The 14,354-nt window shown below is 45.1% G+C and overlaps 1 protein-coding gene across 1 annotated transcript in view; it reads left to right on the plus strand.

Moving 5' to 3' along the window:
* Window positions 1-2,556: 2,556 nt before the first annotated feature.
* LOC126481048 (glucose dehydrogenase [FAD, quinone]-like) overlaps window positions 2,557-14,354 on the plus strand; it is a 56,519-nt gene continuing 44,721 nt past the window's right edge. The window contains exon 1 of the mRNA XM_050104530.1: window positions 2,557-2,610. The gene's annotated coding sequence lies outside the window, so the exon portion shown is untranslated. The remainder of the gene's footprint in view (window positions 2,611-14,354) is intronic.

Below are 14,354 nucleotides of genomic sequence, written 5' to 3' on the forward strand. Positions count from 1 at the left end.
CATTGTTTTCTCAACAGCTCTTGCAGCGCGTTTTCCAACGGATGACAGTGCAGCAGTGAATGAAGTGAGATTGTCTTTTAAACAACGCAAGGCCATGATGAAGTGGTACTGGAAGTAGGAAAACATGGTGGAGGTACAACGGCAATGGCATAATGTGCACTGAACACAGACACCAGCACGTACAACCGTTTCCCGTGTTCGAGATAAGTGTGAAGACCACGGTACTGCTGAGATGGTCGGTAAGGAAAGGTCTGGCCGACCAGAAACATCAACAAGTCCAGCTTCCAGCGCTGCTGTGTTGCAACATTTTACTAGGTCACCTCAGAAATCTGCGAAGCAGAGTGCACGTGAAAGCAGGGTGAGTCGATCAAGCGTACGACGAATTCTGAAGACTGCAGAGTGAAAAGTGTACATTCCAAGATCGCTGCACGGTATGGACGATGACTACCCGGATAGAAGGATGGAGAAGTGAGAGTGGTTTGAAGGCATGCTTCGCCAGGATAAACAGTTCGCAGGGGTGCTTATCTGTTCAGACAAGGCGCAGTTCAAAGTGAACCGTGCTGTAAGCAACCACATGAACTACCCGTACCGGGCTCCTGAACATCCTCACGTTCAGATGGACAAACACGGTCTCTACACGGTGTCAATCAGTAGTGTGGTCTGTCATCGTGCGGTTTGGTCGGTTCATTCTTCTTTGAAGGTACTGCAATTGGTGAGGTGTACCTTCATATGCTGCAAACACCGATTTTATCTGCCATCCGAGAATGTGCAGTATTTGCTATCTGCAATGTTACAAGAAAGACTAGTTGTTTCATGTAAGGACAAATCGAGGAAAAACTGTTAAGATTATATTTCTGTTCACCAAATAAAATGATCTGCTTCTTTAAGTTTATCTTATTTTACTTTTTGACGCAATTGGGAGGAGAGCGTCTGGGGTATGCTTTAAAGCAGTGTGTGTGTGTCCATATGGATAGTGAGGGGCGGCTAACAGTGAGAAATGATGTGTGGGACACGTTTCGTTCAGTTGGATGAGGTGTTTGGTATGCACGCAGAAGTTGGAGGGCCTCTCAGTCGATGTAGTTGACCGGGGCACCCACGACTGCGACGAACGATTCATACATTCATCTTCTACTAAGCGTAACACCGTGCGCAATATAGCTCGACGCATTTGACAGTAGGGACTTATCTACTACACGATTTATTGGATAAGATGACAAATTTTCCGCTGGTAAAATCAGTATCAGCAGAGAAATATGTCAGTTAGTGTGCAGTTTAGCCAGAAAATTTCACGGGCGAGATATCTAACGATTCGTAATAACGAAAAAACGTGTCAAATTTGTCTATCCCGTTGTCTCGAGTAACAGAGAGAAATATGCCCCGTTTACAGGAATTTTGAATATAAACGCCTCCACACATTTTTTTTTTTTGTTTTATTAAATTACACGACGCATTTCGGATGCTGTAGGTCCATCTTCACGTGAAAATCGTGTAATTCTTAAATTAAGTTTGGTCTTGAGTGAGATAAAATGTTTTTCCTGTTACGAGAAAGTTAGATGTTAGGTTTTCATAAAAGGAAAACGCATTTCACCTCACTCAAGAACAAATGTAAATGTAAGGTTTTACCTGCAGCTAGATGGCGCTCCGCCTCTCTACCACAGAGATGTCAGAGCCTATCTGGACGATGGACGGGTCGAAGAGAAAAAGACCCACCACGGCCTCCTCACCTTACTCTTCCTCTAACTATGGGGGACCTTGAAAAATGCAGTTTATCTATAGAAGTGAGCTACGTTGAACGAGCTACGACGAACCATCGAGGCGTCCACACCGGCATGACTAGCAGTTGTAGTTGGGTCAAAAAAAAAAAAGAAGGTTCAAATGGCTCTGATCATTATGGGACTTAACTACTGAGTCCATCAGTCCCCTAGAACGTAGAACTACTTAAACTTAAGTAACCTAAGGACATCACACACAACCATGCCCGAGGTAGGATTCGAACCTGGGACCGTAGCGGTCGCGCGGTTCCAGACTGTAGCGCCTAGAACCGCTCGGCCACCTCGGCCGGCTTGGGCCAACAGTCCAGCGTCATCGATGTCGTTTCGCAGCTGATGGGGCTCACTTTCAACACATAAAATAGCCTTCTGCCACACTCGCGCTACCGTGCAAGAATTGTAACGGCATGTGATTTTGTTCCTTTAATATTGGGTATCAAAGAGCGCCTACATTTTTTCGAGCCCCACCCTACTGTGCAATAATATTGCTCCGCTCAATACAGTGGCACAATGTTATTGCACAATAAATACCGAGCGTGCGAAAAGGCCCCTTAAGGAGAGGGTTGAAAAGAACGGCGTACCATCTGGAGCACCGCGTGACGCCATGTGGTGCAACCGGCAGCCACCGGAAGGTGCGACAGCGAGACACCAAAGTCGCGACGATGATGAGGGTGCGGAGTGGCGGGGGCAGGGGTCGGGGGCGGCGACCTCTGAGATAGCGGCGGCCGGCGGCCGGGGGCAGAATAAGAGGCGGCGGCTGCGCCCGGCGGCACAGCCAGTGCACCGGCGGACGCCGCAGCACCAGCCATCCAGCCAGCAGCCACTCACTCCTCACCCAGAGGTAAGGCCGGCCGGGCGGCACGGCAGCGACACCGCGCAACTGCAGCCCACTTCAGTTACTGTCTATTAGCCTTTCTGTCTCACTTGTGTACAATTTTCACAACGGTAACTAGTTTAGAACTTCTCCGTTCATTTTCAAACCGTTACCTGAATCAGAAGATGTAACATTAATAAAAACAAAACCAAAGTACGCAGTGTTAAAATACGTAAATAGGTTTCCAACAGACGTACACATTGCACTAGTGCAAACGTCGTTTATTATATATCTGCGTTTCTAATGTTTGCCAGTACAGAATTCCAACTGAATTTTCAAAAGATTCATTTATATATCGTGTCGACGTAACAAATGTGATACGAGTGTAACGTAATTCCAACGGCATTTAAACGCTCGACGGTCGCCTTTACTTGTTTACACTTTCAGGACTTGGCACTCGCCTCGAGTTGTTTACTACGCATTCGTGCGCACTTTCTTTGCACGTGCTGTAAAGTTAAAATGAAACGCGTTCGTGTTGCACCGATAAAGGCTGCAGACATTGTCGCAGTATTTTACGAGACAATATCCGGGACAGTATTCAGCTGATGCTTGTGCGTGTGAGTATTACGCAAAATAGTGCGACAGTGTGTGGGGCGTTTATCAATACAGTATGAATGCACTAGGTGGGCCTACCAGGTCACACTAAATGTAGCAGGTTGCTAGAATTGTTCGACGAAGAGGCGATTATTACGGAGTTGCTTCGTGAACTCGGGTGGTAATCCCTGGAGGGGAGGAGAGCCTCCTTTCCACGGAACGCTATTGAGAAAATCTATAGAAGCGGCATTTGTAGCTGATTGGATTCTAATGCCGTGAACGTACATTTTGTCCAAAAACCACAAGACAAGGTAAGAGAAACTTCCTGGCAGATTAAAACTGTGTGCCGGACCGAGACTCGAACTCGGGACCTTTGCCTTTCGCGGGCAAGTGCTCTACCAACTGAGCTACCCAAGCACGACTCACGTCCCGTCCTCACAGCTTTACTTCTGCCAGCATCTCGTCTCCTACCTTCCAAACTTTTACAGAAGCTCTCCTGCGAACCTTGCAGAACTAGCACTCCTGAAAGAAAGGTTCGCAGGAGAGCTTCTGTAAAGTTTGGAGGGTAGGAGACGAGGTATTGGCAGAAGTAAAGCTGTGAATACGGGGCGTGAGTCATGCTTGGGTAGCTCAGTTGGTAGAGCACTTGCCCGCGAAAGGCAAAGTTCCCGAGTTCGAGTCTCGGTCCGGCACACAGGTTTAATTTGCCAGGAAGTTTCATATCAGCGCATACTCCGCTGCAGAGTGAAAATCTCATTCTCAAGGTAAGAGAAATTAGGACCTCTATGTGGGCACATAGGGAGTGGTTCTTCCCTCGCCCTATTTTCGGCTGTTACGGCGCTTAGCGTCGGGACTAAACGATATGTACCCAGTTGGTAGACATACGTGCAAAATACATTTGCATTCAGGAAGGGCAGCAGGAATTGAAGTATAAATCAAACGTGGAACGAGTAAACAAACATCACTGTAAAATACTCACATTGTGAATACTCAACTTATACATTGAAGATCTGCATGTCACGCATTACCGAGTCCTCCGCCTACTGATGGCGTTGACATGCGCAACTGTAAGTCCCTGTACAATACTTCAGTTGCACCCGCCTGAAGTTAAAGTTCCACGAACCTAACTGTTCTAACCGTGAGATGACGTCACTGAGGCGAGGTAAACTCTGAATAGTGATGTACGAACAACTCTTTTCAGAACTGCGTTGGAATTCTGTACAGCAGGGTGGGGCAAGATTTGAGCTCGCTGGCCTTGCCCAGGCCCGAGTGGCAAAGCGCTCAGCCTCGATTCACTTTTGCCCCCACCCCTACGCCACGCTCTCTCAGCACGAGGAGAGAGAAGAGGGGAAAGCTGCATTTAACCAGCAGTGCAGCCACCTTGCACCCTGCTTAGTTTTATCTTGCACAGTCCTCAACAACACAGGTCCCAAACAAACAAATTTTCAAAATTATTTGATTGTTTTTGGTGTGCTGAAGACATAATTTTTATCTGATACAGTCGGCATACCGACAGACGCAGACAGTTTCACAGAGCTCCGCAGCTAAATTGCCATGTAATCTTGATTTACACTGACGAGCCAAAGAAACTGGTACGCGTGCCCAATATCGTGTAGCGCTTCCGCGAGCACGCAGAAGTGCCACAACACGACATGGCGTAGACTCGACTAAAGTCTGAAGTAGTGCTGGAGGGAACTGACACCTGAATCTTGCAGGGCTGTCCACAAATCCATAAGAGTACCGGGGGATGGAGATCCCTTCTGAACAGCAGGATGCAACGTATCCCAGATATGCTCAATAATGTTCATGTCTGGGGAATTTGTTCGTCAGCGGAAGTATTTAAACTCAGAAGAGCGGCCCTGGAGCCACTCTGTAGCAATTCTGGACGGGTGGGGTGTCACGTTGTCCTGATGGAATTGCCCACGTCCGTCGGAAAGCACAGTGGACATGAATGGATGCAGGTGATCAGGCAGGATGCTGACGCACGTGTCACCTGTCAGAGTCGTATCTAGATTTATCGGGGTCCCATATCACTCCAACTGCACACGCCCCACACCATTACAGAGCCTCCGCCACCTTGAAAAGCTCCCTACTGACATGAAGGATCCATGCATTCATGAGGTTGTCTCCATACGTCTATCTACTTGACACAATCTGAAACGGGACTCGTCCTGCCAGGAAGGTAGCTTGACAACGTGCTCAGTACGTTTCGTTCTACTGAACGTCACGATAAGGTCCCTGAACAACCTCTCCGCTATGTTTTGCACATCAACTGTATCTTCTGGAGCCCACTCGTCTTTCAGTTTCTCCTTGGGTGTGTCTATCAGATCCCTGGACGTCACAACTGCTTTGCTTTAATTGAAGGAGGTTTGTAGCTCAGGTTAGATGGCATGTTCCCCAAGGCATTGAGCTTTGTGGATATTCTTAATCAGGAACTAGAAGTTTCCACTGACAGGATTCTATTACGCAATCGCTTGACTGATTGTAAAGTGCTAGTGATGCCTTCTTTTTAAGTACAGAAAGGTGAAACTTTCTCGAAGCTGCACTCTTTTTACTGTTGAAAACACATTCTGAAAACCGGCATGAGTTCTGTTACTAGACACAGTGCTTTTGAAATGAACTGAGTTAGGACGAATGGCTGCACGTGCCCTCTTATTTGACTGGGTGTTGATACCTACCAGTGGCCCACGTTTTCCACTAGGAGGAGGAGAAGGAGAGAATTTTGAGGGCTCCGTATTGGTCCCAATAGCAGCTAGGGAAGTGTAACTCCACCTAGACAGAACCCCACATGCCTAGATAAGCCTTATACAAATGCGGTTTGGCAGGTTCCACAGAGGTTGCCTTCTAACGACTGTTCCACCTCAATAGCCACGCATCTCAATTGCGAGCAGCACACCTTGAGATTTAAGGTTTTCTTTATAGCGGTTTTTACAATTTCAGCGATCTGGCCGGTCAAGCCAAGGTGTCTGTTCCCTGTGACACACAAGATTGCACCGCCGCGCCGCACGATGATCGCTGAAGCGTGCCCAGGGCTTACGGTGAGAGCGGACTGGCTTTGCTTACCAGTCCCCAGCTCAGGAACCTCGGGACCGCCAAGCCCGTACCCAGCAAATGAATGCTGAGCCCCTGAGGGCTTAAATAACTATTACCTAATGGATTACGAGATTTTTTTCAGCCGGGTTTGGCTGCTCAATAATGCTATGTGTTTCCCGTTAATCGTGGTTGTGAAAGTTAGCAAGAGGTAGAGTTATTTATTGCCATCAAACAGAAATGGACGCAGTGACTAGCATTATAGTACGTCTCTGGTCACGGCTAAGCTCGGGATCTGTCAAATGTGCTGAAATATCGTCACACATTGTTGGAACAATCTGCACACAGTAGTCAGCACTTCAATCCACCGGTCGGCGCGGTACTTGCGAAAGCATTATTTCGGGACTTCGTATTTACAACGACTTATCAAATAAAAACACTTTCTCAAAATTTGGTAGATTCTCTGGGGTTCAACCCACGTCGGATGTGCACACGTTCAGCTAGAACGATATTCCTCCTCGCCCTTCAGTTACGCCATTACAACCGCACTCACTCCTCACAGAAGAGAGTGTCGGAGGTTCCGTGCGGCTTTTCGCGGATGCTGCTGTAGTATACAGAGAAGTTGCAGCATTAGAAAATTGTAGCAAAATGAAGGAAGATCTGCAGCGGATAGGCACTTGGTGCAGGGAGTGGCAACTGACCCTTAACCTAGACAAATGTAATGTATTGCAAGTACATAGAAAGAAGGATCCTTTATTGTACGATAATATGATAGCGGAACAAACACTGGTAGCAGTTACTTCTGTAAAATATCTGAGAGTATGCGTACGGAACGATTTGAAGTGGAATGATCATATAAAGTTAATTGTTGGTAAGGCGGGTGCCAGGTTGAGATTCATTGGGAGAGTCCTTAGAAAATGTAGTCCATCAACAAAGGAGGTGGCTTGCAAATCACTCGTTCGACCTATACTTGAGTATTGCTCATCAGTGTGGGATCCGTACCAGGTCGGGTTGACGGAGGAGATAGACAAGATCCAAAGAAGAGCGGCGCGTTTCGTCACAGGGTTATTTGGTAAGCGTGATAGCGTTATGGAGATGTTTAGCAAACTCAAGTGGCAGATTCTGCAAGAGAGGCGCTCTGCATCGCGGTGTAGCTTGCTGTCCATGTTTCGAGAGGGTGCGTTTCTGGATGAGGTATCGAATATATTGCTTCCCCCTACTTATACCTCCCGAGGAGATCACGAATGTAAAATTAGAGAGATTCGAGCGCGCACGGAGGCTTTCCGGTAGTCGTTCTTCCCGCGAACCACACGCGAGTGGAACAGGAAAGGGAGGTAATGACAGTGGCACGTAAAGTGCCCTCCACCACACACCGTTGGGTGGCTTGCGGAATATAAATGTAGATGTAGATGTAGACTACTGCTCACTGCATCCCTCAACAGTAACATTCGAAGATCACACCGGCGCTTGACTATCGATCCTTGGGCTATGCTCGGCCCGCACGAGTAAAATAGGCTTTTTTCTGTGCACCCTGAAAGACTTCTTTGGAGCGACAGTCGGAAAAAAAACTGGAAAAGTAACTTAGGGTTACAGGACAGAATTTAAAGAACATTAAATTTCAGAACAAGTAATAAAAGTTACAATGTACCGGGGATAAATTCCCTTCGACTCTGATGGTGAAAAGTACAAAAAAATCGTGCAAACATTGAGTATACATTAACGGAAAATGGTGAATATTTACACAAGCTTTGTTTTACATTTAATTGCAATACTTATTTACTTTCCATAGTTTGTATGGCCATAAAACACAATCATAACTTGTTGTTTTTGCGGCACCGCACAGAATCATTTTTTTATTTCAGGAACCCCTTTAATTTTCATCCCTCTAAACACGGCTTTCATCCATTCTATCATGAATATTTCAGCTCAACTCAAGCACCACCCACGAAAGGTAGAGAAGAAATACCACAAATCAGTAACAACTTGATCCTTACCTTTGCTGAACTAATTGTATACATATGAGTAACAAAGTTGGTCCTCATACATCATAATATACAACAGATTGACAACTTTTTACTCCAAGTCAATGCTCTAAACATGTCTCAAGTAAGTACAGACAATTGTAAGTAATGTGTTTATACATAGAGAAAACTTACAGAAATGACGTTATTAATCAGCCTTAGGTTATTTATTTTTGTTATACAGCTATTATGGTTGCCAAAAGGATTGAGAGAGTGCATTCTTGTTCAATAAACATGTCATTCAAAATGAAGTGTCAGTATTCGGAACTCATTAACTACTATCAGAACTTCCGAGGTCTGGCACAAACTCTTGCCTATCGACTCCGACAGCTAACTAGATCATTACATCATTATTTACTTGCCATTTGGAAGATACCTTTTATTTCTTCTCATCATACGTTTTTCATGATCACTTATAGGTACATACATTCCCGTATCAGTGGGACAACTAGTGTGAAATAAGTGACATCATTGAATGTTCTTAAAATACGTCATATTCCATACACTTCTCTACTCACTTGAACATCCATTACACATATCCCTCTCAACTCAATACCTTCTTTATTTGAAACATTTTCTCCTTAAGCACCTATTAATCATCATTATTTACCTCAATAATTACTCAACGATTTCTGCATGTTCCTTAACTTAAAAGACCATCAACCACATTAAACGATTTATCCTTCTACTTCGAATCACTTATCTAAATAAGTGAATCCTCCATGTCATTTTACACGTTATCCTATTTATCACATCCATTAGCCATTATGTCATCCAAGCTTTTGCAGTTTGTCTGCTCCTCCATGACTCACAGAATAAGAATAGATGAACTTTTTATTGATATTATTATGTTGGTGCAAAAGTTCGTAGTGTCTTTCCGTAAGTCTAATGGTCACAACAGATACACATAACAGAGATTTTAGTTGTCAATAACATATTCTCCTTCACTATTTACTAGTCTGCCAACGCTGGAGTAACTTCTAGATTCCACGGCAGTAGAAACCACATGGTTATGGGGCAAAGAACTCATCGAGCCGAGATTGAAGCGCATTTTCATCAGCCAAGGAAGCTGCTTGACGATTGTTCGCCAGCGGCCCGGAAAGGTGAAAATCAAGGGCGCAACATCACGTGAATGAGGCGGGTGCGGAATCAGTTCCCCACCCAACTCCCGCGCAGTGCGTTTTGCCAGTCTAGCAGAATGCGGGCGGGCGTTATCGTGCTGTAGCACCACTTCACGTGGTCTTCGTGGTCGTTGTCCTTGGATTGCGTCTGCAAGGCGACTGAGTTGTCTACAGTAAATGTCAGCAGTGATGGTTGCACCACGGGGAAGCAACCCGTAGTGCACCACATCACACCGTCGCTGTTCCACGAGCTGCGTAACACTGTCTCTTGTGGATGCACACAACTCTTTGCATTGAGCGTCGCTGTTTTGTTTGGGCTCAACCACTCCATTCCTCTCCTTATGTTAGCATAAAGACAGCATTTATCGTCACTAGTAACGACACAGGATAAGAATGGTCGTCGTTGTTCACACACTAACTGATGACGAGCAAGCAGAGATGCACACATCGCCAGCCACTGATTTTCGTGAATTTCGCTTAGAGCATGCAGTACTCAAACACCGATTTTTGAATCTTCCCCACTGCGTGCAAATATCTCCCGACGTCGGAACCATCACAGTTCATCACATTTGTCACTCACCGAGTACACTGACACCAATCATTGTGGAATAATGCGTTTAAACGATATTCATCAAACCACGTGTCAAAATAATCCTCCTTAAAACAAGAAAACCATTTTCTTGCCATGGTGTGTCCAATGGTATTATCCCCACACACAGAGCCAATGTCTCTGGCACTCCACTTGACACCCCATCTTCTGTCGTCCAAGGCTGCATTCAATATCTCCAAATGACAAAATGGCAATATGTAAACTCAGTTATCAACAGCGAACTACAAATAAAAATTACAATCGATAAATAAACCTGTAGCAAAAATTGTTCAAATGGCTCTGAGCACTATGGGACTTAACATATGTGGTCATCAGTCCCCTAGACTTAGAACTACTTAAACCTAACTAACCTAAGGACATGACACACATCCATGCCCGAGGCAGGATTCGAACCTGCGACCGTAGCGGTCTCGCGGTTCTGGACTGTAGCGTCTAGAACTGCTTGGCCACCGTGGCCGGCAAAACCTGTAGCAACCAGAATACGAATGAGCAGAACAAAAGCACTACGAACTTACGTACCAACCTAGTGATTAGCTTCACTCACCCTTTTAAGAGATGTTTACTTTTTGATTTCACATTTACATATGTTATTTTGGGACTACTATTTTTGTAATTTTGACTTTGGATAATTACACAAAAATGGATTTTTTGACACCTCGATTACTACTATAGTAGTGATGTTATATTTTTGTGATGAATGTACCGCAGGTCTAAACTGTTCCTAATTAAAATACCTGGACAACCACCGTTTAATCTACTGCTACTGTGTTCTTAATCCAAGGCTACGAAGCACGGGAAAGAAGTGAAACAGGAAATAAAGTTTCAGCCGTCTGGGAACATACCAGCCGCCAGTTCGTATACCAGTAAAAGAGTTGCTGGTTCCATATAGGTGTTCTGAATCTATTTTGTTGTCTACAAGTAAGTGGTGCCGTTTTATGTTTTCACCATATTCTGAGCCATTAACTCTGTTAATTAGCACTTACCCTAGTTCCACAGGGCACCACTAGGTGCAGAGATCGGTATTTGGAGTTCCCAATTTCACCACTTGAAAGTCTCCTCTCTTGCGTGGTGCAGTTCAGTTGGTCTGTGATCTGCAAATTCCTTGTGTGCGTCTGGTGTAGAGTTACTCTGCTACCGCCTGTCACTGTACAATCGTGCTCATGTCGGAACTCACACACAGATCACAGATAACGGTTCGAGGTAAAATCAACCGATTTTAGCTGCTTAGAAAGCATTTTCTGGCCTAGAATCACTAGAAAACACTTCCCTGCTACGTACGTGGCGAATAGTTGACCTTTTTCATCGCTGTAAAGTCCACATGTGTCTGTTCAGCACATGACTTTTACTGTTATATACACGATATACAAGGGTTTTAACGTTCGCTCTTTAAGACACAGTATATTAACATTGTTTGCATTGTTTGATAAGATCTTTCGGTCCATCAAATTTCGGGCATGCAGCCGCGCAAATGCCATTTCTTCCACTGCTATTTCGGAGGCGTATCGTCCGGCCATCGTCAGAGGGAGTCACAAGACTTACTTCGTCTTGTGAGTCTTGCGACTGACTCAGGATGGCCGGACGATACGCGGCCGAAATAACAGTGGAAGAAATGGCATTTGCGCGGCTGCATGCCCGAAATTTAATGGACTATTCATTACGCCCCAGGAAGTTGAAAATGCACAAGTTTGTTGAGGATATGCAAGATATATTGCACTGAACAATCCAAAAAGTATCCAGAATGAGATTTTCATTCTGCAGCGGACTGTGTGCTGATATGAAACTTCCTGGCAGATTAAAACTTTGCGCCGGACCGAAACTCGAACTCGGGACCTTTGCCTTTCGCGGGCAAGTGCTCTACCATCTCTCTCTCTCTCTTTTTTTTTTTTTTTTTTTTTTAATGTGTGCCCCGATCGGGACTGGAATCCGGGATCTCCTACTTACATGGCAGACACTATTTTATCATTCAAAGATGCACGAGGGAGATTTGAACTTTTTTTTACTCGAACCCGGGATCTCCCGCCCACATGGCAGACGCTCTATCCATCCGAAGCACTTTTTTTTGTTTTTTTAGCCGAAATGTGAAAGAAGATAAAAATTGTTAGAGGCGAACACATGACTACAAGTTCAGAATGCACAACGATTACCTCTTTTTTTTAAAATATATACCACGACACAGACAAAAATTGTAATAAAGTGAAAAAAGAGAGATAATATTGACACCAGGGAGGGTTTTTTATTTTTATTTTATTTAATTTTTTTTTTATGAACCAGCCAACCATGAAATGCAATAATTTATCAATCTATCACGCTGCCGATTCCGCTTTTTTTCTTTTTTTTTTCACAGGAAACACACCGACCTATACACTCAAATGGCAGTGTATTCATTCAAAAAACGAAAATATTCTCGTTTTTTCCAAAACACTTATTGAAGGCAGTCAATTAAAATAAAACAAAACAAGTCATTGCGACAAAAACAAAAGGGTGAAATCAGGAACACGTATAGGAAGGAATGGGGCGTCAATTTTAACGTTCCCACACATTCTTTCTTCCGCCACTTCTACATCGTGGAACATCTAAATCCATAGAAGCGTCCACAAAAATTAAAAAAATAAATAATAAAGGGGCATGGCAACTCCTCCAACGCCTTGGCGATGAAAAACAAGATAAACATGTTACAAAAAAAATTCACAATAACGGGGCATCCGGAACCACGTCCAATGTGCGGTGGCCATATAGTGGGAAAAGGTACACGGATCTGCGTCATATCCACTCACCATCAGGAAGTGGACATAATGACCAACAAGACACATTATGATATTGTTCTTCGATCGAGGAAAGAAAGTTGAATCGGGTCGCCTGAGAACCTCCCCCGAGATAGCCGCCTCCGACGTCCTGAGGAGAAAAGCCAGTTGTCGGCGAAACCATCTCCAATGGTCATGACCGCAGGAAATCAACCGATGAGATAATGTATCAGTTTCATGGCAACGATTGCAGCGATCCGTTACACTGAGGCCAATACGAAAAAGTCGCACGTTGGTAGGTACAATATCATGAACAACTTGGTACTACGAGGACGCCACTTCCATCGGGAAAATCGGGAGGCTGATGTTAGACCAAACAATCTTCCAGCTCGTTTCTGGCGACAGGGCCTCCACAGAGGGAAGACTATAAGGCACTGGCCAGCGGCTTAACAGCAGTTTTAGGGAGAGATTCTCTTGGGAAAGGATATTTACTCCTAAATAACTGACCCCAAGAAAAAATTCCCTGACGTGCCGTAATTTATAACTAATCCTGCCAATATCTACCGGAGGTGTTAACCTCGCCGGTCGGATACCGTCATAAAGGCGAGCTGTAAGTGACTGGGGGGCGGTTTGACACGTTAACACGGTGCGACGGATGAATACGGCAGAAGCCTTAACCTGAATGTCAGGGAGGCTCAAACCTCCCTGCAAAAGGGGCCGCGCCATGACCCCATGACGCACGCGAAATACAGAGTGGCGCCAGATAAACCTGCCAGTTAAACTTTGCAACTTGCAGGACAACATCGCAGGAAGTGGAAAGATTTTTGGAATAAAATAAGCCTTACTTAACACATACGTTTCCATGGCCCGAACCTTATGAAGAAATGAGAGGGAGCGACGCTCGTGTTCAATGATTGCACCATGAATCTTGTCCGTGACAGACTTCCAGTTCATCGTAGCCATCTTTAGCGGACAGCTGTCAATTATAACACCCAACGATCGATATCGGGTGACCTTCGAAGCCCATGGAATTTCAACAGCGTCAAATCCTCGCAAATTGAGTAAACGACATTTCTGGTCATTAACCCGCGCTCCCGTAAGACGACAACAGGCATGCAAAACTTCCTTCGGCAGTGGTATATCATCATGGGTACGGAAAAGAACCATAACGTCGTCAGCATATGCGCGAACGGTAAACCTTTCTCCCAGCAGCGACCAGCCACTCAAATGAGCAGCTATGGTTCGCAGAAATGGTTCCAGAAACAGCACATAGAGCGACATTGATAATGGACTCCCTTGAAGGACGCCCTGACACACCGCGATAGGGGAATTAAGAAGGCCATTTACGTCAATGGACGCCCGAATACCAGTGATGAGAGAGCTGAACAGCCGTCGTGCACCATTGTTAAAACCAACAGTCGTCAATACTCTCATAAGGATTCCATGATTGACGCGGTCAAACGCTTGGTGAAAATCAATTAAAAGCAAAGCGCTTGGCACGGGAATGGGCCTAATACAAAATTCCTTGGGAAGGCCATCGGGGCCAAGTGATTTGTGGGAGGGAGAACGAGCCACAATATAAAGTATATCATCGCGATGGAATACAGAGAGAAACTCTTCCAGGAGAGCTGGTGTAACAACACGATCAAGTAGG

Source organism: Schistocerca serialis, chromosome 5, assembly GCF_023864345.2.
Source record: "Schistocerca serialis cubense isolate TAMUIC-IGC-003099 chromosome 5, iqSchSeri2.2, whole genome shotgun sequence".
Taxonomy (NCBI): Eukaryota; Metazoa; Arthropoda; class Insecta; order Orthoptera; family Acrididae; genus Schistocerca; species Schistocerca serialis.